The sequence below is a fragment of the Puma concolor genome, chromosome A1 (genome assembly GCF_028749965.1).
Source record: "Puma concolor isolate L17-30 chromosome A1, mPumCon1.1.hap2, whole genome shotgun sequence".
Taxonomy (NCBI): Eukaryota; Metazoa; Chordata; class Mammalia; order Carnivora; family Felidae; genus Puma; species Puma concolor.
Window position 1 is genome coordinate 154,118,026 of NC_141667.1, and position 26,080 is coordinate 154,144,105.

The 26,080-nt window shown below is 36.9% G+C and overlaps 1 long non-coding RNA gene across 2 annotated transcripts; it reads left to right on the forward strand.

Annotated features, from left to right (window-relative positions):
* Positions 1-1,473: 1,473 nt before the first annotated feature.
* LOC112856924 (uncharacterized) lies at positions 1,474-21,219 on the forward strand. 2 transcript variants are annotated; one of them, XR_015251444.1, is made up of 4 exons: positions 1,474-1,722; positions 8,104-8,222; positions 8,747-8,910; positions 20,867-21,219. It is a non-coding gene; the product is annotated as an uncharacterized LOC112856924 (long non-coding RNA). The 2 variants fall into 2 exon arrangements; XR_003223291.2 differs by having other exon boundaries at positions 8,104-8,208.
* Positions 21,220-26,080: the final 4,861 nt, after the last annotated feature.

The window sequence follows — 26,080 nt, forward strand, 5'->3', positions numbered from 1 at the left end:
GTTGACAAAATTCAACTGAGGGGAGCCTGGGTGGCTCAGTGTGTTGAGCCTCTGACTTTTGATTTTGGCTTGAGTCATAGTCTTACAGTTGGTCGGATCAAGCCCCCCCCCCCCCCCCCCCCCCCGGTCAGGCTCCTCACTAACAGCATTGAGCCTGTTTGGGATTCTCTCTCTCCCTTTCTCTATTCCTTCCACACTCTCTCTCTCCCAAAATAAATAAATGAACTTAAAAAAACCTCAACTGAGTAAACTTGAAGGTCTACTTGGCTTTATTAAATGATTCATGAATTGGACAGCATCCCAGCTAGCAAGTAGAGGGGGCCTCCAAAGGGCTATAGAAAAGGAAAGAGTTCTTTTTTTTTTTTTTTTTAAGTAGGCTCTATTCCCAGCATTAAGCCCAAAGTGGGGCTTTAACCCAAAACCCTGAGATCAAGACCTGAACTGAGATCAAGAGCTGGACACTTAACTGACTGAGCCACCCAAGTGTCCCACAAGGGAAAGGTTTTTAAAGGCAAGGCAAGGAAGTTATAAACATAAAAAAAAAAAGATTATTTTAGATTAGTGAACCTTCTTTGGGGGACAAGAGTCTCATTAGGTGTATTACCCCATCTTTCTTTGGAGACGTGAAGAGGGTATATATGACAGAATAATATATTAGTGCTGACCAGAAAATTCCTTACTGACCAGTTAAGACTACATTTCTGGGGGGAAAGTTGGAACTGCAATTAGGTTAGGGATTAAGCCCCAGTGTGGTGACTTGGCCTAAGTCACATCATTTTGGCTGTTTGGTTTTCCTTTTAACAGGAAAACCTGTTCATTTCTGGGCTCTGTCTTCTGTTCTGTTGGTCTGTATGGTGCCCTGCCCAAGGAGGCTGTGGGAAATACTCTTTGGTGCTGGGTGTTTGTGGTCATGCTTTTGGAGGTACAGGACTGGAGGCTAGGCTCAGCAACTGTGCAGGGCTGTGAATTTGCTTCCTTGCCTGGGTGGGGCCGTGTATGGGCTCCACAGCTGGCTTGGCTTGTTGGCTAGAAATCCAAGTGAGACATAACTGCCAGTCAAAGTCCTGAACCAGATAGTGTCACCAGACTGGCTCTGCAGATGGGCAGGATCCCTGGCTACGATCTCTGCTTTATGCCTCTGCAAGCTGAGATTTGGCCCACCAAGATCTGGGCTCTTATTGATAGAAGCTCCGTGCCTCTTCTCCAGCTCTATCTGATGCCTGATGGTCAAGCTTTTTGGATTCCCCTGTGGATCCTGTTGAGGCAAGATCTGAGTTGCCCTCCCAGGAAGTGTCCCACAGTGCTGAGGAAGTTGTATGTCCATCTTGGGTCTCTTTTTTCCATTGGAAAAACTACAGGTCCAGGGGTTTTCTCAGTTCTGTGCTGTGTCATCCTGGGGGAAAGGCCATGTGGTTAGAGCATAGCCACTCCCCTCACCCTTTTAAGTGGTTCTCCTCTGTTTCTAGTGCAGAGGGGTGTGCTTGCCTCACTCCTAGGTTATGAGATTTTGTCAGTGGTGTCTTGTCTCTGGATACTTGCTAGTTGGGGGTCTTCTTATGAAGGCTCTGAAGTCATGAATGAGCTGTGTCACCACATTGGTGACGTTGCTTCCTTTTTCTTCAGTTTTTTTTTTTTTTTTTTTTTTTTCCTAACCCACTGAGGTTCTTTAAGACAAAGCTTTGACTCATTGTCAGGACATTCATGGAACCCCATTTCTTTAAGGTCAGTTACTGGAGGTTTATTTTGTTCCTTTGTGTCTTGTTTCCCTGAATTCCTGTTTGTTGTAGCTTTGCATTTGGAAAAACAGCTACCTCTCCCAGCCTTTATGGCTTGGCTCCACCAGTCTGCCTCGTGAGAAATTTTGGGAGCCTCTCACATGTTTTCTATGCTTGTGACTTCTCTGGATTTGTGCATGTAGACTTCTAATTAAAATGATTTCCTGCTGTTTGTTTTCTCCAGAAGCCCATTAGGTCTTGTTGGCTCTGGTGTCTGACTGTTATACCATGGTCTGAGACCCTGGAGGCAGAATCTATTCTTTTCCTTCCCTCCTGATAGAGAAGATTCAGTGTTTGTTTGTTTGTTTGTTTTGTACATTCTCTCAATCTCAGAGAGCTGTTCCATTGCCTCAAGCTACCTACTCTCTTTCTTTTGTTCTTATCTGCCCCTATCAAACTATATCAGTCCCTACAGCATCCCCAGTGAGATGACACAGAAAGCAGGTCCTTGGTCCCCACTGATGGGTGGGGAATTTGGAGCAGGCTCCACTCTGCTCTCTTACCCCTAGGGGAGAAGCCTCAGGTTCTGCTCTTTATCTCCATCTTACAGAGCTGTGTTGGCCACAGCAAGACACCCACCTCTTCTTTCTTTCTTAGCTGCCCCAGGCAACAAAACGATGGTATTTCTCCCTGTTGCTGTCTTACTCTTGTACTCATCTCAATTACTGCATCTTCTTCTCTGGATTCTGGACTTCTCATAAAGGTATTTTGGTCCGTATGCCATTGTTAAATTGATTTTTTTGTGGAAAAATGACGTGTGGGGCTTCCTATTTTGTCATCTTGCCAACATTTCTGTAGCATTTTTTAATGTTTATTTATCTTTGAGAGAGAGAGAGACAAGCGGGAGAGGGGCAGAGAGAGAGAGAGACCGAATCTGAAGTAGGCTCCAGGCTCTGAGCTGTCAGCACAGAGCCCGATGTGGGGCTTGAACTCACAAACCGTAAGATCATGACCTGAGCTAAACTTGGACTCCCAACCAACTGAGCCACCCAGGTGCCCCTCTGTAGCATTTTAAAATAAAATTCTAAGGGTTAAAAGCAGGGCGTTTTATTTATTTTTATTATTTTTTAAATGATTTAAATGATTTTTTAAATGATTTCAGGAGTAGAATTTAGTGATTCATCACTTACATAAGACACCCAGTGCTCATCACAAGTGCCCTCCTTAATGCCCATCACCCTTCTAGATCATCCCCCCACCCAACAACCCCTCAGCACCTCTCAGTTTGTTCTCTGTATTTGTGTCTCTTATGGCACGCCTCCCTCGCTGTTTTTATCTAATATCTAAAGCAGGGCTGTTTAAATTTCAATCAGAAAGGAGAATTCAGAGACTTTATTTGAGGAATCATTAAAAAATAACTATGAAAAGAGTAGTTTGAGAACAGAAAGTCGTATCATAATTAGCTAATATTTCAGTTGCAATGAAGTCTATCATTTTTACTTTTATTTTATTTTTTTTTTTTTAATTTTTTTTTTTCAACGTTTATTTATTTTTGGGACAGAGAGAGACAGAGCATGAACGGGGGAGGGGCAGAGAGAGAGGGAGACACAGAATCGGAAACAGGCTCCAGGCTCTGAGCCATCAGCCCAGAGCCCGACGCGGGGCTCGAACTCACGGACCGCGAGATCGTGACCTGGCTGAAGTCGGACGCTTAACCGACTGCGCCACCCAGGCGCCCCTATCATTTTTACTTTTAAATTAACTTGTTTCATAGTTGTATTAATTGCTATGTGTTTCTTACAGTAAGCATGGGAGTAGCAGAGAGCCTCTTAGGAAGTGTTCCCAAAGGACAACTGTGCTGCTGTTCTACCTTATGGAAACTTGAAAAAAGTGTAATGAGACCTCCCAAGAAGCATATCTGTGCATGAGGGAAATTATTTCTTTTTACTTTCTGAACAATAAATGTCTCTTCAGGCTATGACCACATCTTCTTTATGATGGGGTCTAGGTGTGTGTAGACCCCAGCAAAACCTGGTTAGTGGGAAAAAGTAGACTAATGCTTCCTGTTGAGTATAATTCTGCCAGAATAATAAGTATCAGAACATATTGTGCTGGTTCAGTATTTGCTTATGTAAAACCCTTAGAACAGTAACTCACAGATGTGGGCTTGTAATTTTTATTATTTGTAAATTAATTATCTTTGTTCATTGTTTTGGTATGCATATGTATAATAGCTGCTAAGGTTACAATAACAAACTACCACAAAGAAGGCGGTTTAAACAACAGAATTTTGTTTTCTCGCAGTTCTGGCGGGAAGTCTGAGGTCAAGGTGTTAACATGGTTGTTTTCCTCTGAGGCCATTCTCATTGGCTTGTACGTGGCCATTTTATCCCAGTGTCTTCACATGTTTTTTTTTTTTTTTTTTCTCTCTGTATGTGCCTGTGTTCTAATTGCCTCTTGTTATGAGGACACTAGTCATATTGGCTTAGGGCCCACACTACTAAGTTTATCTTATAGTAGTTACTTCTTTAAAGATCTTACATCTAAACACAGTCACATTGTTAAATTCTGGGAGTTAAAATGTCAAAATATAAATTTGCAGTTCATAAAAATGTGTACTTTTACACGTTGATGTGTAAGAAATCTTGTATTTGAGGATGTTGATGATGTAATGTTTGGTTATACAATGCATATACTTCTTAGGTTAATACTATGGATTTGTTTTTCTGCCTTTAAAGAATTGGCCCATTTAGCAGAAGATATAAATAGACATTTTTCCAAAGAATACATCCAGATGGCTAGCAGACACATGAAAATATGCTCAATATGACTCATCATCAGGGAAATACAAATGAAAACCACAATGAGATACCACCTCACATCTGTCAGAATGACTAAAATTACAACACAGGAAGCAACAGATGTTGGCGAGGATGTAGAGAAAGGGGAACACTTTTGCACTGTTGGTGGGAATGCAAACTGGTGCAGCCACTCTGGGAAACAGTGTGGAGGTTCCTCAAAAATTAAAAATAGAACTACTCTACAATTCAGAAATTGCACTATTCGGTATTTATCCAAAGGATACAAAGATGCTGATTCAAAGGGGAATGTGCACCCCAATGTTTATAGTAGTGCTATCAACAATAACCAAATTATGGAAAGAGCCCAAATGTCCATCCAGTGATGAATGAATAAAGAAGATGTAGTATGTATACACAATGGAATATTACTCAACCATCAAAAAGAATGAAATCTTCCCATTTGCAATGATGTAGATAGAGCTAAAGTATATTATGCTAAGTGAAATAAATCAGTCAGAGAAAGATAAATACCATATGATATCACTCATATGTGGAATTTAAGAAACAAAACAGATGAACATAGTGGGAGAAAAGAGAAGCAAACCATAAAACAAACTTTTAATGATAGAGAACAAATTGAGAGTTGCTGGAGGGGAGGTGGGCAGGGGAATGGGTATATATATATATATATATATATATATATATATATATACACATGTTTTTTACCTATTCATCTATCGATGGACACTTTGGATACTTACATAATTTGAACATGCAGACATCATTTTGGTATCTTGTTTTCATTTCCTTTGGCTATATACCCAGAAGTGGGATTTCTGGCTCATAAGGTAGTTTTATTCTTAATTTTTTGAAGAACCTCCAAATTGTTTTTCTTTGTGGCTGAATCAATTTACATTCCTACAAATAATGCACAAGTGTCCCTATCTCTCCATATCCTCAGCAACACTCACTATCTGTTGTCTTTTTATGATAGTCATTCTAATAAGTGTGAGGTAATACCTCATTGTAGGTGTGATATTCACTTCCTTAATTATTAGTGATGTTGAGCACACTTTCATGTACTTATTGGCCATTTGGATGTCTTCTTTGGGGAAAAAATGTCTATTCAGTTCCTTTGCTCATTTTTTTTCAATCAGATTGTTTATTTGTTTCTGAGTTGCATGTGTTCTTTATAAATTTTGGATATTAACTCCTTATCAGACTCCTTTTCCCATTCCATAGGCTGCTTATTTTGTATTTTGTTGGTTGTTTCTTTTGCTGCTCAGAAGTTTTACAATTTGATGTAGGCCCAGCTGATTTTGTCTTCATTACTTACACTTTTGGTTTAGTATTCAAAAAAATTTGTTAGGACTAATATCAAAGAGGTTTTCTCCTGTGTCTTCTTCTAGGAAGTTTATGGCTTCAGGTCTTATGTTTACATCTTTAATCAATTTTGAGTTAATTTTTGGGAATATTGTAAGATAGGGGTTCAATTTTATTTTTCCAACGGCATTTATTGAAGAAACTATCTGTCCTCCACTGTGTGTTCTTGGCTCCCTTGTCAAATATTAGTTGAATGTATATGTGAGGATTCTGGGTTCTTAATCCTGCTGCATTGGTCTATGAGTCTATTTTTGTGCCAGGGCCACACTGTATGATTACTATAACTTTGTAGTATATTTAAAATTAGCAAGTGTGATGCTTCCAGATATGTTGTTTATTCTCAGATTTACTTGGCACTATCCATGGTCTTCAGTGTTTCCATACAAATTTTAGAATTGTTTTTTCTATTTCTGTGAAAATACCATTTTTTTTTCTTTTTTTAAGTTTATTTATTTAACTTTGAGTGAGTGAGAGAGAGAGAGAGAGAGAATCTCAATACCATTGAGATTTTGATAGCGATTGCATTGAATCTATAGATGGTTTTTGGTAGGATGGACATTTTAATAATATTAATTCTTCTGATTTATAAGCATGAGATATCCTCCCAATCGTTTGTGTTTTCTGTGATTTCTTTCATTAAAGTCTTGTAGTTTTCATTGTATAGATCCTTCACTTCCTGGGTTAAATTTATGCTTAAGTATTTTATTGTTTTTGATGCCCTTGTGAATAGTATGGCTATTTTTTCAATTAGTTCATTGTTAGTGCACAGAAATGCAATAGATTTTTTTTTTTGTATGTTGAATTTATATCCTGCAACTTTATTGAATCCCTTGATTAGTTTCATTAGTTTTTTTTTTTTTTGGCTGAGTCCTTAACATTGTCTCTATATAATATTATATTACCTGCAAATAAAGACCATTTTTTGTCTTCCTTTATGATTCAGATGTCTTTTATTTCTTTATCTTACCTAATTGCTCTGGCTAGAAATGCCAGTACTATTTTGAATGAATAGCCAGAGTGGGCACACTTTTCTTATTCCTGAGTTTAGAGAAAAAGCTTTCAATCTTTCACCATTCAGTATCATGTTAGCTGTGGATTTGCTCTACAAGACCTTTACTATGTTGCAGTATGTTTCTTAATTTGTTGAGGGTTTTTGTCATAGAGAGATATTGTATTTTATCAAATGTGTTTTCTGGATCTATTGAGAGAATCATATGATTTTCACCTTTTAGTCAATTAATGTGGTATATCATATTTATTGATTTGCATATGTTGAACTATCCCAACTTCCCAGGAATGGGTCCCACTTGATTATAATGCATCATCTTTTTAATGTGCTTTTGATGAGGGACCATAAAGCAAGCTGTGGGCCAAGCACAAGCTAACATTACCTGCTTCCCCACCCCCATGTGCGATATGTGTGGCTTTCCATTTCTCAGGCACTCCTGGCTGCCCAAGGACAAAGGGAAGGACAAAAGACAAATCATTAAGCTGATAGAGTCTCCATGAGTTTACAAATATCTTTGTAAAATACAAGAAAAAGGAAATCAATAGCCTAATCTCCAGAAACCTATAGACTCAGTTTCCTGGAACCCCAACATCACCTCCCCTCCACAGTGATGTGGGAAACAAAGGCAAGAAGGAAATGGCAGATAAAATTGAATTTCATTATAACCTGCAGCCCATTGACAAATACTTGAGACAAATACAAAGTATAACATTTCTTCAGGAACTCCCTACTATCTTGATATTAATGCTTTACTAGAGGGAAAAACAACCTTAGGTTGGCAATAGCTAGGCCTCCAGTAATCTGTGAGTCTTTAGCTTATGAAAATCTCTCTGGAACTTCTGGTTTGCCTTTACTGCCCCAATTCAATAGTATACAACCAGTGCACAACCTCAGTGCAGCTCTTCCTACCCACAGGTCCTGTTCCTTGATTTAATAAAATCCCAATTTTGCATCAAAGACGTCTTCAAGAATTCTTCTTGGCTGTCAGCTCTGGATCCCCACCCCCCACCCTCAAACCTCATCACTGTTTGATAGGGAAAATTTATGTTATAAGATGGCCGACAGGACTGATAGGGGAATTCTAGTCCCCGCCCAAAGACTCTCCTTCTGGGTTCTTCTTCCTGCCCCTCGTGCCAAGCTGACAAATTGCCACTAATGCGGAAGTAACAGACTATAAATTGTCCCCCATGCTTAGCCTCAGGACTCAGACCTCTGGAGAGTGATGTCCTCTGAGCCTGCCGGTGTGAAATAAACCTCCTGCCTTCCAAGATGTCCAAGTGCTGCTTGGTTCTTCCGCTGGGTAATCCAGACCAGGTTCTGTAACATGTTGAATTTGGTTTGCTAATTTTTTTGAGATTTTTTACATCTATATTCACAAGGGATATTTATCTATAATTTTCTTTTCTTGTACTATCTATATCTGATTCTTGTATGAGGTTAATGCTAGCTTCATAAATCAGCATGAGAATTTTTCATACTCTAAATTTTCTGAAAGATTTTAAGAATAATTGGATTAATTTTGTTTTCAGTATTTGGTAAGATTCACCAGGAAAAGCATCTGGTTCTGGAGTTTTCTGTAGTCAGGGGTTTTAAATTGCTGATTCAGTATCCTTACTCATTGATCTCTTCACATTTTCTATTTCTTGATTCAGTCTTAATAAGTTTTATGTTTCTAGGAATTTAGCCGTTTCTTCCTGGTTATCCAATTAGTTGGCATATATACTTGTTCATAATAGTTTCTTGTGATCATATGTATTTCTGTGATATCAGGTGTAATGTCTCTACTTTCATTTCTCTCTTTTTTTAAAATTTGTAATGCTTACTTATTTTTGAGATAGAGACAGAGCATGAGAGGAGGAGGAGCAGAGAAAGAGACACAGAGTCTGAAGTAGGCTCCAGTCTCTGAGCTGTCAGCACAGAGCCTGATGTGGGGCTCAAAGTCACCAACGGGGAGATCATGACCTGAGCTAAAGTCCAGCGCTTAACTGACTGACCCACCCAGGTGCCCCTCTACTTTCATTTCTGATTTTATTTATGAACCTTCTGTTTTTATCAAAAATTCAGACATAATTGAAATATAATATTATATTAGTTTCAGGTGTACAATATAATAGTTTGGTAGTAGCATATACTGTGAAATGATTACCACAGTGAGTATAGTTAACATCCATCAGCATACATAGTTATATGTTTTTTCTTGTCAATGAAAAGTTTTAACATTTACTGTCTTAGCAATATTCAAATATACAATAAAGTATTATTAACTAGAGTCACCCTGCTATACACTACCTTCCCATGACTTATTTCTTTTATAGTTGAAATTTGTACTTTCTAACCTGCTTTACCCATCTCATCCAACCTTGCCTCTGGCAACCAACAATCTGTTCTCTGTCTCTATGCACTCATTTTTGTTTTGTTTTGTTTTAGAGTCCACAAATAAATGAGACCATACAGTATTTGTCTTTCTCTGTCTAACTTATTACACTTAGCATAATGCCTTCAAGGTCTATCCATATTGTTGCAAATAGCAAGATTTCCTTCTTCTTGTATAGCTAAATGGTATTCCATTGTGTATATATACCATATTTCTTTATCCCATTCATCTACTGATGAACTCTTAAGTTGTTTTCATATCTCAGTTCTTATGAATTATGCTGCATTGAACATGGGGATCATATATATTTTTTGAGTTAATGTTTTCACTTTCTTCAAGTAAATAACAATAAAGAATTGTTAGATCAAAAGATAGTTCTGTTTCTTAGTTTTTTGAAGAACTTCCATACTGTTTTCCAGAGTGCCTGCACCAATTTACATTCCTCCCAACAGTGCAATAGGATTCCCCTTTCTGTACATCCTCACCGACTCGTGTTGTTTCTTGAGTTGTTAATTTTAGTCATTCTGACAGGTGTGAGGTGACATCTCATTGTAGTTTTGATTTGTATTTCCTTGATGATGAGTGATGCTGAGCACTTTTTCATTTACCTGTTGGATTGCTGTATGTCTTCTTGGGAGAAAAATGTCTGTTAAGATTGTCTGCCAATTTTTTAATCGTATCTTTTTGCTATTGAATTGATTAGTGATGTTGATATAGTTAGTGATGTTTATATGTTTTGGATATAACACCTTATCAGATATATGATTTTCAAATGTTTGTTTTCCCATTTTTTAGGTTCTCTTTTCATAGTGCTGATGACTTCCTTTGCTGTGCAGAAACTTTTAGTCTGATAGAGTCTTACTTGTTTATTTCTGCTTTTGGTATCAAATCCAAAAAATCATTGTCAGGACTGATGATAAGGAGATTACCCCCTTGGATTTCTTCTAGAAGTTTATGATTTCAGGTTTTATGTTTAAATTTGTCATCCATTTCAAGTTAATTTTGTATATGGTGTAAGAAAGTGGCCTAGTTTCATTCTTCTGCATGTCTCTGTCCAGTTTTCCCCAACACCATTTGTTGAAGAGATAATCTTTTTCCCATTGTATATTCACAACTTTTGTCATAAATTAATTTACTGCATATGTGTGGGTGTATTCTGGAATCTCTGTTCTGTCCAACTGATTTCTGTGTCTAGTTTTTAGTCAAATCCATACTCTTTTGATTACTATAGTTTGCAATATAGATTGAAATTAGGGAGCATAATGCATCCTACTTAGTTCTTTTCCTCAAGATCATTTTGGCTATTTGGGGTCTTTTATGGTATCATACAAATTTTAGGATTGTTTGTTCTATTTCTGGGCTGAGTCTTCTCTTTTTACCTTAGTCTAGGTAAGGGTTTGCCAATTTGTTTATCTTTTTCAAAACCAGCTATTAGTGTAATTTATTTGTTTTTTTCTTCCTTTTTTTAACTTTTTATAAAGTTTATTTATTTTGAGAGAGAGAGAACAAGCACAAATGGGGGAAGGGCAGAGGGAGAGAGGGAGAAAGAATCCCAGGCAGGCTCCACACTGTCAGTGCAGAGCCCAATGTGGGTTCGAAACCATGAACCATGAGATCGTGACCTGAGGCAAAGTCAGATGTTCAACTGACTGAGCCACTCAGGTGCCCCATTTTTTCCTTTTTTTTAATTTAAATTTTAGTTAGTTAATATACAGTGCAATATTTTTTTAAAGAGAATTCGTGATTCATCACGTACATACAATACTCAGTGCATACATACGACATCCATCAAAACAAGTGCTCTCCTTAATACCCATCACTCATCTAGCCCATCTCCCACTCACCATCCTCAATCACCCCTCAGTTTGTTGTGTATCATTAAGAGTCCTTGTGGTTTATTTCCTTTTCTTCCTTTTCTTCCCTCCCTTCTTATGTGTTCATCTGTTTTGCTTCTTAAATTACACATATGAGTGAAATCATATGGTATTTGTCTTTCTCTGACTGATTTATTTCACTTAGCATAATACTCTCTAGCTCCATCCATGTCATGACAAATGGCAAGATTTCATTGTGTATATATACCACATCTTTATCCATTCTTCGGTCATTTGGGCTCTCTCCATAGTTTGGCTATTGTTGATAATGCTATAAACATTAGGGTACACGTGCCCCTTCAAATCTGTGTTTTTGTATCCTTTGGGTTAACAATCAATAGTGCAATTGCTGGATTGTAAGGTAGTTCTTTAAAAAAAAATTTGATGTTTGTTTATTTTTGAAGGAGAGAGAGAAGAGTGTGAGGGGGGAGGGGCAGAGAGAGGGAGACACAGAATCCCAAGCAGGGTCGAGGCTCTGAGCTGTCGGCACAGAGCCCGATGCGGGGTTCAAACACATAAACCACGAGATCATGACCGGAGCCAAAGTTGGAGGCTTAACCGATTGAGACCTAGGCCCCCCTGGATTGTAAAGTAGTTTTATTTTTGGTTTTGTTGAGGATCTTCCATACTGTTTTCTGGAGTGGCTGCACCAGCTTGTACTCCCACAGACAGTTCAAAAGTGTTCCCCTTTTTCTGCGTCCTTGCCAACATCTGTTGTTTCTTGTGTTGTTAATTTTAGCCATTTTGACAGGTGCGAGGTGGTATCTTATTGTGGTTTTGATTTGTTTTCCCGTATGATGAGTGAAATTGAGCATCTTTTCATATGTCTGTTAGTCATACGTCTGTCTTCTTTGAAAAGTATCTATTCATGACTTTTGGTTACATCTTAACTGGGTTATTTGTTTTTTGGGTGCTGAGTTTGATAAGTTCTTTATAGATTTTGGATATAACACTTTTTCAGGTATGTGATTTGCAAATATCTTCTCCAATTCCATTGGTTGTCTTTTAGTTTTGTTGATTGTTTCCTTCACTGAGCAGAAGCTTTTTATTTTGATGAAGTCCCAATAGTTCATGTTTGCTTTTATTTCCCTTGCCTTCAGCAACGTGTCTAAGAAGAAGTTGCTGTAGCTGAGGTCAAAGAGGTTGCTGCCTGTGTTCTCCTCTAGGATTTTGATGATTTCCTGTTTCACATTTAGGTCTTTCATCCATTTTGAAGTTACTTTTCTGTATGGTGTAAGAAAGTGGTCCAGTTTCATTCTTCTGCACATTGCTAACCAGTTTTCCCAGCACCATTTGTTGAAGAGACTGTCTTTTTCCATTGGATACTCTTTCCTGCTTTGTCAAAAATTAGTTGACCATATGTTTGTGGGTCCATTTCTGGGTTTTCTATCTGTTCCATTCATCTATGTGTCTGTGATTGTGCCATATTGTTATGATGACTACAGCTTTGAAATATAGCTTGAAAACCGGAATTGTGATGCCTCCAGTTTTGTTTTTCTTTTTCAGGCCTGCTTTGGCTATTTGGGATCTTTTGTGGTTCCATAGAAATTTTAGAGTTTTTTGTTGGAGCTCTGAGAAAAATGTAGTTGTTATTTTGCTAAGGATTGCATTGAATGTGTAGATTGCTTTGGGTAGTATAGACATTTTAACAATATTTGCTCTTTCAGTCCTTGAGAATGGGATGCTTTACCATTACTTTCTGTCTTCAATTTCTTTGCCAAGTTTTCTACAGTTTTCAGAGTATAGATCTTTTACCTCCTTTATTAGGTTTATTCCTAGGTATCTTATTGTTTTTGGTGCAATTGCAAATGGGATTCATTCCGTGATTTCTCTTTTTGCTCCTTTGTTTTGGTGTATAGAAATGCAACAGATTTCTGCACATTGACTTTATATACTGTGACTTTGTTGATTTCTTGTATTAATTCTAGCATTTTTTTTTTTTGGTGCGGTCTTTTGGATTTTCTACATAGACTATCATGTTGTCTGCAGATAGTAAAAGTTTGACATCTTCCTTGCTGATTTGGATGCCTTTTATTTCCTCTTGTTGTCTGATCTGTTTAACGTCGTGCCAGAAGTCTCAGCTAAGACTTCTGGCACGACGTTAAACAGTTATGGTGAGAGTGGACATTTTTGTCCATTACTGACCTTAGGGGAAAGGCTCTCAGGTTTTCCCCATTGAGGATGATTTTAGCTACAGGCCTTACATATACGGCTTTTATGATGCTGAGGTATGTTCCTTCTATCCCTACTTTGTTGAGAGTTTTTATTAAGAATGGATGCTATATTTTGTCCAATTTTTTAGATGCATTGGGAAGATCATATGATTCTTATCTTTTATTAATGTGGTGTATGACATTGATTTGCAAATATTGAACCAGCCCTGCAGCCCAGGAATAAATCCCACTTAATCATGGTGAATAATTCTTTTAATGTACTGTTTAATTCAATTTGCTAATATCTTGTTGAGAATTTTTGCATCCATGTTTATCAGGGATATTGGCCTGTAATTCTCCTTCTTATTGGGGTCTTTGGTTTTGTAATCAAGGTAATTCTGGCTTCATAGAATGGGTTTGGAAGTTGTCCTTCTATTTCTATTTTTTGGACCAATTTGAAAGGACTAAATATTAACTCTTCTTTAATTATTTAGTAGAATTCCCCTGGGAAGCCATCTGGTCCAAGACTCTTGTTTTTTAGGAGATTTTTGATAATCGATTCAGTTTCTTTTCTGATTATGGGTCTGTTCAAATTTTCTACTTCTTCTTGTTTCAGTGTTGGTTGTGTCTGAGTTTCTAGGAATTTTTCCATTTCTTCCATATTGCCCAATTTGTTGACATATAATTTTCAATAATATTCTTTTATAATTGTTTGTATTTCTGTGGTGTTAATTGTAATCTCTCCTCTGTCTTGCGTGATTTTATATCTTTGTGTCCTTTCTTTTTCCTTCTTGATAAGTTTGGCTAGGGGTTTATCAATTTTGTTAATTCTCTCAAAGAACCAACTCTCATTTTGGGTTGATCTGTTTAATGTGTGTACCTAAATCTTAAGTGACTGTCTTAGAGGCAGCATATATTTGACTCTTTTTAAAATCCATTCAGCCACTCTGTGACTTTTGATTGGAGAATTCAATCCGTTTACATTTATAGTATTATTGATATGTAAGAACCTACTAATTCCACCTTCTTAATTGCTTTCTGGCCATTTTGTAAGTCCTACTCCCCCCCCCCCCCATACTGCCGACTATTGTAGATTGATGACCTTTTATTGTGGTATACTGTAATTTCCTGTCTTTATATTTTTGAATTGACTCTAGGTTTTTCCTTTTTGGTTACCGTGTGCCTTACATAAAATATTCTAATGATATAACAATCCATAGTACACTGATAGCTACTTTGATTTTTTTTTAACTAAAACTCTAGATGTCTCTCCTATGTTATGTTTTTAGTGGCTCAGTTTAACTCTTTTTTATTCTGTGTATTTGTTAAGAAAATATAGTGTCTATAGTTATTTTTTGTGCTCTTTTCCTCTAACCTTTATAATATAGTTAAGTGATTAACATATCATCATATTACAGAATTAAAGTTTTCTTAATTTATTTACCTTTACCAGTGTGTTACATGTTTTTTGTTTGTTTGTTTGTTTGCTTTGTTTTCTTTTTTTGGTACGTTTTCATGTTACTAAATAGCTTCTTTTTATTTTAGCTTGATGAATTCCTTTCAGCATTTCTTATAGAGAAAGTCAAACAGTGATGAACTCTCTCAACTGTTGTTTTCTGGGAATGCTTTTATTGTTTCTTCATTTCTGAAAGATAACTTTGTCAGAGTATTTTATACTAGATTTTGTTTTCTTCATCACTTTGAATACATTGTCCCACTCTCTCCTGCCTTGTAAGATTTCTGCTGAGAAAGCTAATGGTAGGTCGATGCTTGCTTTAGGGTTCTCTTCTTGTCTTTGATTTTTTGACAGTTTCATTATAATGTGTCTTGGAGAAGATGAGAAGATTGTTTGGATATGAAATAATTAGGTGGTCTATAATTTCATAAGCTCATATGTCCAGTTTTCTCTCCAGGTTTGGGAAGCTTTTAGCCATTATTTCTTTCAATAAACTTTTTGTTCCCTTCTCCCACTCCTTCTGGAATTCTAATGACTCTGGAATTGGTTCTTTTGATGGTATCTCATAGATTACCAAGATGCTTTGCTCTTTTTCATTTTTCCCCTCATTCTCTGACTGGGTTATTTCAAAGTTTCCATCCTCTAACTCACTGATCTGTCTTATTCCTGATAGTTTCTGTTGTTGATGTTTTCCATTGTAGTCTTCATTTTATTCACTGAATACTTTAGCTCCAGAATTTGTTTAGTTCTTTTTTTTTATTGATTTCTACCTTTTTGTCATATTTCTCTTTTGGTTTGCATATTGTTTTCCTGATTTTGTTAAATATATGTGTTTTCTTGTGGCTCACTGAGTTTCCTCTGAAGAACTACTTTGAATTCTTTATTGGTTAAATATCAGGATTTATTTATTTATTTATTTATTTATCTTAAGTAATCTCTCCGTCCAATGTGAGACTTGAACTCATGATCTCAAGATCAAGAGTCACATGCTCTTCTGACTGAGTCAACCAGGCACCCAGAAGGACTTTTTCTGTTTAGTTATTGCATTATTATTATCAACTTTTGGCGATATTATATTTTCTTGATTCTTCATGTTCTTTGGAGGTTTGTATTGCTCTTTTCACATTTGAGGTAGCAGTCATCTCCCCTAATTTTCCCTAGCTGCCTTCAGCTAGAGAGATATTTTGTTTGTCCTGTTTATATTTGATATTTTCTCTGACTTTGTACCAGCTCCACATTTCCTCTTTACTTTTTTGGCATGATTAGTAAGCTTATGTTTTCTTCTCTCAATCTTAGTCTCAGTAGGCTGGCTGCCAGAACCTTCCTTCTGGTTTTCCTGCAGGTGGTGATATAGGTCAAGATTGTGGTTTCTCCCTTGCTCACACAGCCTGGCTTGTTTTCTGCTTGGACTTTCTGTCTGCCACTCTCAGAAGTTGGCACAAGCAGCTGGCTGCAGAGTGGGAAGAAGTGTGGGTTTGGCACTTGGGGCATTGGGTGTACCTTTGACTAGTTGGGAAGAATCTTTGGGATCCTCCAGTCAGTGGAAACCACATTGCCTTTATGCCCTCTGGTATTCTTATCTGCTATTGTCCTGATCTGTCTCCTCCCAGTTCTTATGTTAACACTCTGGGTACTATGGGGAAAAATGACTTTCTTTTGCATTGTTCACACAGCTGGTGAAGTGGGCACTTACTGTTCTCCCTTTTCCCTGTGGGAGAGCTCCTTAGCTTCCTCTTTCTTTATACTGCCAAGGTGGTGGTGGTAGGGGGTAATACTCACAAAGTTCGTCTTACCAACCTGAATGCATTCAAGTTCACATGTTTTTTGCTCCACTGGAGTACTGGAACTTCTCTAGAAACCTGGAATTCTACAAAGGCTTGCTCAACCATGTGTATCTGTCCAATTCAGCATTTTCCAGGAGATGTGGCTGAAGGTGCCTCAGATTGGTTCATAGGCTCCTACCAGTTACACAGCCCATGCTGAGATCTGTCTGACTATTACCTAATGCACAGGGGTGAGACTCCCACTGAGTCCCCTGGCCTATGGTGTTAGATCTCACAGGTCCCACAGGGTCATTTTTGTTCATAATTACCAAAATTTTGATATTAATGGGGAACAAAACAAGGACATCTTATACCACCATGATTCTACAAGATAATATTGTTAATTATAATCTGAATGCTGAATATTTGATTTCCTGAGCTTACTCATCTTATAACTGAAGGTTTGTACCTTTTGACCAACATTTCACTATTTCTGCCTCCCCCTGCTCCTGTAAATCACCATTCTATTCTCTGCCTCTATAAGTTTTATTATTTTCGATTCCACATATAAGTGAGATCATGCAGTAATTGTTTTACTATGTCTGGATTATTTCACTTAGCATAACATAACATCCTCTAGGTTCATCCATGTTGTTACAAGTGGTAGGATTTCTTTTTATCTTAAGGCTGAATGATATTCTATTGTACATGTATATCACATTTTCTTCCTTCATTTATTCATTAAATTGTTTCCATATCTTGGTTACTGTGAACAATCCTGCAATTAGCATAGGACTGAAAATATTTCTTCAAGGTAATGATCTTATTTTCTTTGGGTATGTACTCAAAGGTTGAATTGATGAATTATGTGGTAGTTATATTTTTAGTTTTTTTTTTTTTGAGGAAGATTCATACTGCTTTTATTTAAATTCAAGTTAGTTAACATACAGTGTAATATTAGTTTCAGGTGTACAACTTAGTGATTCAACACTTCCATACAACACCCAGTGCTCATCATGACTGTGCTCCTTAATACCCATCTCCCACCTACCTCCCCTCCAGCAACCCTCAGTTTCTTCTCTATATTGAGTCCATTTTTTTAGAAGATTTTAGTGTTTTCCATAAAGATTATCAAGTTATAGTCCCACCAACTGTACAAGGATTCTCTATTTGTTATCCCTTGTAATTTTTATAATAGCCATCTGAACAGTTGTGAGGTGATATCTCATTGCGGTTTTGATTTGTATTTTGATGTTTAGTGACATTTAACATTTTTTTGTGCCTGTTTGCCATTTGAGTGCCTTATTTTGATATCAGGATGATGCTGGCCTCACAAAATAAGTTTGGAAGTGTTCTCTATTCTATTTTTGGGAAGTGTTTAAGAAAAACTGGTACAGCATCTATAGTCTCCTGATTTGTTCATTTTGGCCACTCTGACTGGCGTGAGGTGATACCTGAGTGTGGTTTTGATTTGTATTTCCCTGATAAGGAGTGACGCTGAACATCTTTTCATGTGCCTGTTGGCCATCCGGATGTCTTCTTTAGAGAAGTGTCTATTCATGTTTTCTGCCCATTTCTTCACTGGGTTATTTGCTTTTCGGGTGTGGAGTTTGGTGAGCTCTTTATAGATTTTGGATACTAGCCCTTTGTCCGATATGTCATTTGCAAATATCTTTTCCCATTCCGTTGGTTGCCTTTTAGTTTTGTTGGTTGTTTCCTTTGCTGTGCAGAAGCTTTTTATCTTCATAAGGTCCCAGTAATTCACTTTTGCTTTTAATTCCCTTGCCTTTGGGGATGTGTCAAGTAAGAGATTGCTACAGCTGAGGTCAGAGAGGTCTTTTCCTGCTTTCTCCTCTAAGGTTTTGATGGTTTCCTGTCTCACATTCAGGTCCTTTATCCATTTTGAGTTTATTTTTGTGAATGGTGTGAGAAAGTGGTCTAGTTTCAACCTTCTGCATGTTGCTGTCCAGTTCTCCCAGCACCATTTGTTGAAGAGACTGTCTTTTTTTCCATTGGATGTTCTTTCCTGCTTTGTCAAAGATGAGTTGGCCATACGTTTGTGGGTCTAGTTCTGGGGTTTCTATTCTATTCCATTGGTCTATGTGTCTGTTTTTGTGCCAATACCATGCTGTCTTGATGATGACAGCTTTGTAGTAGAGGCTAAAGTCTGGGATTGTGATGCCTCCTGCTTTGGTCTTCTTCTTCAAAATTACTTTGGCTATTCGGGGCCTTTTGTGGTTCCATATGAATTTTAGGATTGCTTGTTCTAGTTTCGAGAAGAATGCTGGTGCAATTTTGGGTAATGAACAAATCAGGAGACTATAGATGCTGGAGAGGGTGTGGAGAAACGGGAACCCTCTTGCACTGTTGGTGGGAATGCAAATTGGTGCAGCCGCTCTGGAAAGCAGTGTGGAGGTTCCTCAGAAAATTAAAAATAGACCTACCCTATGACCCAGCAATAGCACTGCTAGGAATTTATCCAAGGGACACAGGAGTACTGATGCATAGGGGCACTTGTACCCCAATGTTCATAGCAGCACTCTCAACAATAGCCAAATTATGGAAAGAGCCTAAATGTCCATCAACTGATGAATGGATAAAGAAATTGTGGTTTATATACACAATGGAGTACTACGTGGCAATGAGAAAAAATGAAATATGGCCTTTTGTAGCAACGTGGATGGAACTGGAGAGTGTGATGCTAAGTGAAATAAGCCATACAGAGAAAGACAGATACCATATGGTTTCACTCTTATGTGGATCCTGAGAAACTTAAGAGAAACCCATGGGGGAGGGGAACAAAAAAAAAAAAAAGAGGTTAGAGTGGGAGAGAGCCAAAGCATAAGAGACTGTTGAGAACTGAGAACAAAGTAAGGGTTGATGGGGGGTGGGAGGGAGGAGAGGGTGGGTGATGGGTACTGAGGAGGGCACCTTTTGGGATGAGCACTGGGTGTTGTATGGAAACCAATTTGACAATAAATTTCATATATAAAAAAAAATAAACACATCTTACATTAAAAAAAAAAAAAGAAAAGAAAAACTGGTACAAATTCTCTTGTGAATGTTTGGCAGTATTCACTTGGGAAACCATTAGGTCCTGGGATTTCCTTTTTGGGAGGTTTTCTATTACTGATTCAATCTCCTTCATTATTGATCTATTCAGGCTTTCTATTTCTTCTGGATCCAGTCTTTGTAGATTATATGCTTTTAAGGATTTATTATTTTCTTCTAGGTCATCTATTTTGAAGCTTATGATTGTTCACAATTGTCTATTATAATCTTTTTTTAAAAATTTCTAAGCTTACCATTATAACGTATCCTCTTTCATTTCTGATTTTATTTATTTGAGTTTTCTGCTTTTTTCCTAGTGAATAAATTGTTTTTATTCGCTCTTTGACTTTTCCTGCTATAATATTTATTATTTTCTCCGTTCTGGTAACTTTGGATTTAGTTCTTCTTTTCCTAATACCTTTAGCTTTGAGATCTTTCTTCTTTTTAAATGTAAGTGTTTATTGCCATAAATTTGCCCCTTATAACTGCTTTTGCTATATCTCATAAGTTTTGGCATACTGTATGTCTTAGTCCATTCGGTCTGATATAACAAAATACCACAGACTGGTTAACTTATAACTTATTCTGACCAGCGTGAGGTGATATCTCAGTGTGGTTTTGATTTGTATGTCCCTGATGAGGAGTGATGTTGAACATCTTTTCATGTGCCTGTTGGCTATATGGATGTCTTCTTTACAGAAGTGTGTATTCATGTTTTCTTCCCATTTCTTCGCTGGATTATTTGTTTTTCAGGTGTGGATTTCGGAGGGTTCTTTATAGGTTTTGGATACTAGCCCTTTGTCTGATATGTCATTTGCAAATATTTTTTCCCATTTCGTCAGTTGCCTTTTAGTTTTGTTGATTGTTCCTTCTTTCTCTCTTTCTTTCTTTCTTCTTTCTTTCTTTCTTTCTTTCTTCTTTCTTTCTTTCCTCTTCATTACTTTCTTTTTCATTCTTTCTTCCCTTTGGTGGCTTCATGGGTATGTCCACTTTTTGATGTAAGCATATTTCTTGATGTATGATACATTCCTATGAAAATGGTAAATATAGACTTTCAAATACATGTTACCTCTATTTCTTTACCCACTCTCCCAAGAGAACTTATGAAGAGCAAATGAAAAGAAAAGGAGGAATGGGAAGTAGATTTGTGGGGTGGATTGAATCAGAATGGTATTACAGAGGCAAAAAAGATGAAAAAGACTATGATTGCCAATAATTCCACAAAATCAATGTTAATGATCTACTCACGAGTCATCAAAGAAAATAATATTCCATTCTTTTTTCTAGGTACCATCTTGAACATCTTCTTCAAAGTGCTTTGAACTCGTTTTCCCCACTAAGAACTGTGCGAGAAAATACATGGCTTGGTCCACTTTTATCACCTTTTTGGTTCTGAAGATGTTCCTAGACCAAAGCACAAACTGATTTAGCAGTGATTTATAACTACTGTCTATGGAGTTTTCACTATGTATCAGCATTGTGAGAAACATTTTACATTTAATTGTTTTTTCATTGCATCATCATGAAAATCATTTGAAGTAAACATTATTTATGTTTCCATTTTACTGATGAAAAATGGAAGCTTAAGGAGGTTAGACAATTCATCAAAATTATAAAGCTATTAAGAAGCAAAGTTGGAATTGAAGCCCCAGTTGGTCTTATTCTAAGGTTTTACAGCAAAACACCAAAAAATGTTGGCTAATTTAGGTGTTTCACAATATTCTTCTCTCTCTTAAAGATATTCCATCCTGAGCAAGGTGGCTCCTATTACCTTCTCCTGATTGCCTTCCCTCTCAACTAACCAGGTTTTCCAGGTATAGGCATGAGGTAATGTAGATTATTCTCTTTGTTAGTTGCTTCAAAGTCTTACTATCTTCAGGGGCATCTCAAAAAAAAGTAAGTAGAAGCATTTATAGCTCACTATATTAATTGATATCATTAAAATTCTCCTGAAATATCCTTAGGAAACTTTGAACTTATTGTTGATTAAAAAACACTCTCTACTTTAAACCACATAAAAATTTCACATGGATAATAAAATTTTCCAATACAAACTGTTTAATTGATCTAATATATATCTTTGTTTAATATCTTTAGATTATTACTCAAACATTAGAAGTTTCTTTAAAGGGAACTTTAAATATAAAGAGATGTAAGTATACAGCAGTGGTTCTCAAACTTGGCATGCATAGGCATCACCTGGAGGCTCTATTAAAACAGATGGTTGGGACCCACCCAGAATTTCTCATTTAGCAACTTTGAAATACCGCTCAAGAATTTGGAATTTTATCATGAAGTTGTAGGATACAAAATCAACATACAGAAATCAGGTGCATTTCTATATACTAACAATAAAATCTCTTAAAAATAAATAAAATAGCATTAACAACAATAAAATTCTGAAGAGTAAATGTAACCAAGAAGGTGAATGATTTGTATATCGAAACCAAAAGACTTTTATAAAAAAAATTGAAGAAGATACAATGGAAAGGTACCCCATTGGGTACGATTGAAGAAGATACAATGGAAAGGTACCCCATGGTATCTTTCATTGTTCACGGATTGGAAGAATTAGTATTGTTGAAATTTTCATACTACCCCAAACCATCTACAGATTCCATGCAATCCCTATTAAAATTCCAATGGAATTTCACACAAAACAAACCATCCTAAAATTTATATTGGAGCACAAAAGACCATGAATAGCTAAAGGAATCTTAAGGAAGAGGAACAAAGCTGGAAGCAACACACCTCCTGGTTTTAAACTATATTACAAAGCTATAATAATCAAAATGGTATGGCACTGTTAAAGAAAAATAGACATACGGGGTGCCTGGGTGGCTCAGTCGGTTGGATGTCTGACTTCAGCTCAGGTCATGACCTCACTGTTTGTGAGTTTGAGCCCCACATCGGGCTCTATGCTGACAGCTCGGAGTCTGGAGCCTGCTTTGGATTCTGTGTCTCCCTCTCTCTCTGCCCCTTCCCTGCTTCTGCTCTGTTTCTTTCTCTCTCTCAAAAATGAATAAACATTAAAAAGTTAAAAAAATAGACATACAGTCCAATGGAAGAGAATCAAGAGCCCAGAAATAAATGTTTGCATATACAATCAACTAATAGTTGACAAGGAAGCAGAGAATATTCAGTGGGGGCAAAAAAATTGTTTCTTCAATAAATGGTGCCAGGAAAATTGGATAATTATATGCAAAATAATAAAATTGGATCCCTAATTTACACCATTTAGGAAAACTAACTTGAAATGGATTAAGGACATAAGGTGTATGACTTGACACTATAAAACTTCTATGAGAAAACAGGGAAAAATTTCCTTGATATTGGTCTTGACAACAATGTTTTCGGATATGTCACTGAAAGTATAAGTAACAAAGGCAAAATCAACAAGTGGGACTCCACCAAACCAAAAAGCTTCTTCACAATAACAGAAAAAAATCAACAAAATGAAAGGGCAATCTACAGAATGGGAAAAATATTTGCAAATCATATATCTGACAAAGGGTTGATATCCAAAATATATAAGGGATTAATACAACTGAATAGCAAAAGCAACCCCCCCAAAAAAAGAATGAAACACACACACACACACACACACACACACACACACACACACACAAACAATCTGATTAAAATATGGGCTACGGTTTGCATAGACATTTTTCACAAGAAGACATTCAAATGGCCAACAGGTATGTTGAAATGTGCTCATCATCACTAATCATCAAGGAAATGCAAATCAAAACCACAATGAGATATCACCCCACACCTGTCAGAATGGCTCTAATCACAGAGACAAGAGATAACAAGTGTTGGTGAGGATGTGGAGAAAAGGCAATGTTTATGCACTGTAGGAGGGAATGGAAATTGATCAGTTCCTATGGAAAACAGTGTATGTTTTTTTAAAATTCCTTTTTATAAACATTTATTTATTTTTGAGACAGGCAGAGCATGAGTGGGAGAGAGGCAGAAAGCAGGAGACATAGAATCCGAAGCAGGCTCCATGCTCTGAGCTGTCAGCACAAAGCTTGACACAGGGCTTGAACCACAAACTGTGAGATCATGACCTGAGATGAAGTCGGATGCTTAACTGACTGAGCCACTCAGGGGCTCCTACAATTTTTTAAAAATAGAAATGTCATATGATCCATTAAACCCATATATATATATATATATATATATATATATATATGTATATATATATATGTATGTATATCTGAAGGAAATTAAACTACTAGCTCAAAGAGATATCTGCATGTTCCTGTTTATTTCAGCATTATTCACAGTAGTCAAGACATGGAAACAACCAAAGTGTCCATCAGTGGATGAATGGCATAAATTTGGAACACAATATATAAATATACACATTACACAATGGTGTATTATTCAGCCATTAAAAAGAAGGAAATCCTGACATTGTGACAACATGGATGGACCTTGAGAACATTACGCTACTTGAAATGAATCAGGCAGAGAAATACAATGTATGATCTCACTTATATGTGGATTCTAAAAAGCAATGACTGCCCCCCCCCCCAATCCATACTCATAGAAACAAAGGCATAGAAAAAGCAAGGGGCCCAGGAGGGGCGGTGGGGGGGCCAGGGAGAGATATTGGCCAAGAAGTACAAACTTTCAGTTAAAAGATGAGTAAGTTCTGGGGACTCTAATATAGAGCATGGTGAGTATAGTTAACAAAACTGTATTACACTTTAAAGATGCTAAGAGAGTAGGATTTAAATGTTCTTACCAAACAAATGCACAAAAGTTAATTATATGACATGATGGAAGTACTAGTCAACCCCATTGTGGTTATCATTTAACAGTCCATACATATGTCAAATCATCACGTTGTACACCTTAAACTTATACAATCTTATATGTCAGTTATGTCTCAATAAAGCTGGAAAAAGTGAAGGCACATGTAATAGAAAAAAAAAAAAGAATTTGACATTTTAACAAATTCCCAGGTGATACTGATGATGCTGGGTCTAGGATTATACTTTGAGAACTGTTGGCCTGGAAATGATGGGTACTTGCCCATGTTTTGTGTCTCCCTACAAAGAAAGTCAGGGCCAAACGTAAGGGCCAGGTATTAGTCAAGTCTCCAATTGATTTTTTCATTATTGCTATTACTGTTCAAGGACCAAATAATTTCTAAAATTTCTATAAGTTCTAAATATGTATAGGATTGTGGCTTTAAGAATTTTACATTTTAGGGGCGCCTGGGTGGCGCAGTTGGTTGAGCCTCGGACTTCAGCCAGGTCACGATCTCGCGGTCCGTGAGTTCGAGCCCCGTGTCAGCTTCTGGGCTGATGGCTCAGAGCCTGGAGCCTGTTTCCGATTCTGTGTCTCCCTCTCTCTCTGCCCCTCGCCCGTTCATGCTCTGTCTCTCTCTGTCCCAAAAATAAATAAATGTTGAAAAAAAATTAAAAAAAAAAAAAAGAATTTTACATTCTACAATGGGAATCCTAAGTACTTAATTGCCAAGATATCACATACATACCTAAACTGAAACAGATAGAAACAGTTGCAAATACATGTATCCAAACACCAAGATGCAGACTTCACAGGAATTCAGAAGACTCGTTAACAATTACAATACTCTATCAAAATTGTTGATACCCAAAGTTAAGCTACTTTATGTGAATCTCAATGTGTTTATAAGCAGATACTAAGAAATAATACATGCCAAGAGTTCTAGGAAAAAAATATAAAAATATATAGCTACGCCTAGTACACACAAATTCACAAATCCAACTGAAATTTTAGCACAATGAAGAATTTTAGCAATATTTGTTATCTGAGTAAAGAATAAAAACTTATTACCATTTTCAGGGTGCTTAATTGTGTATTTAAAAGATTCAGATAATACCTAAAATATGAAAAGATAGTTTAGGTGTCAGATAATTAGGCATATGAGCTTCACTTTACATCCCTTTTCTGTCACAGACTTTATTGTGATGGACCTTACCCTTCTAATAAAGGGAAATGCAAAATCAAAGAAGAAACTCCAAACTCCGTTACTGTAGAAGGAAAAAGGTGTCATACTAAGGTTCGAATGCAAAAATTATCTCCAGTTTTAGATAAGACTATGTATTTCCAAAGTCCATGAAAAGACAGGATTGTATTCAGCAAACAAGGTTTTATTCTTTGAAAGTAGGGCTTACTTTTGTAACTTGCAGCTGGAAAATTCAGGATTCGAATCTAATTATTAATTATCTTCCACCTCAGTGAGTACCAGTTGCATGCTATTTGATCGAATACAGTGTGAGAAAGGTCTGAGAGAGCTGATTGTAGTTTGGGCAGCCACTATCCACTAGGAATGTGGCCTTGAGTAAGTCAAAACATACCCAGAAGTTAATTCCTTTATACATAGTATTATAAGTTCATCTTTTCTAAGCTGTATGCAAGATTGTATGTTCTAATCAATATGGAGTGAGCAGCTATATGACCCAATAAAATCAGATCTATTTGATTTTTTGTTACTTC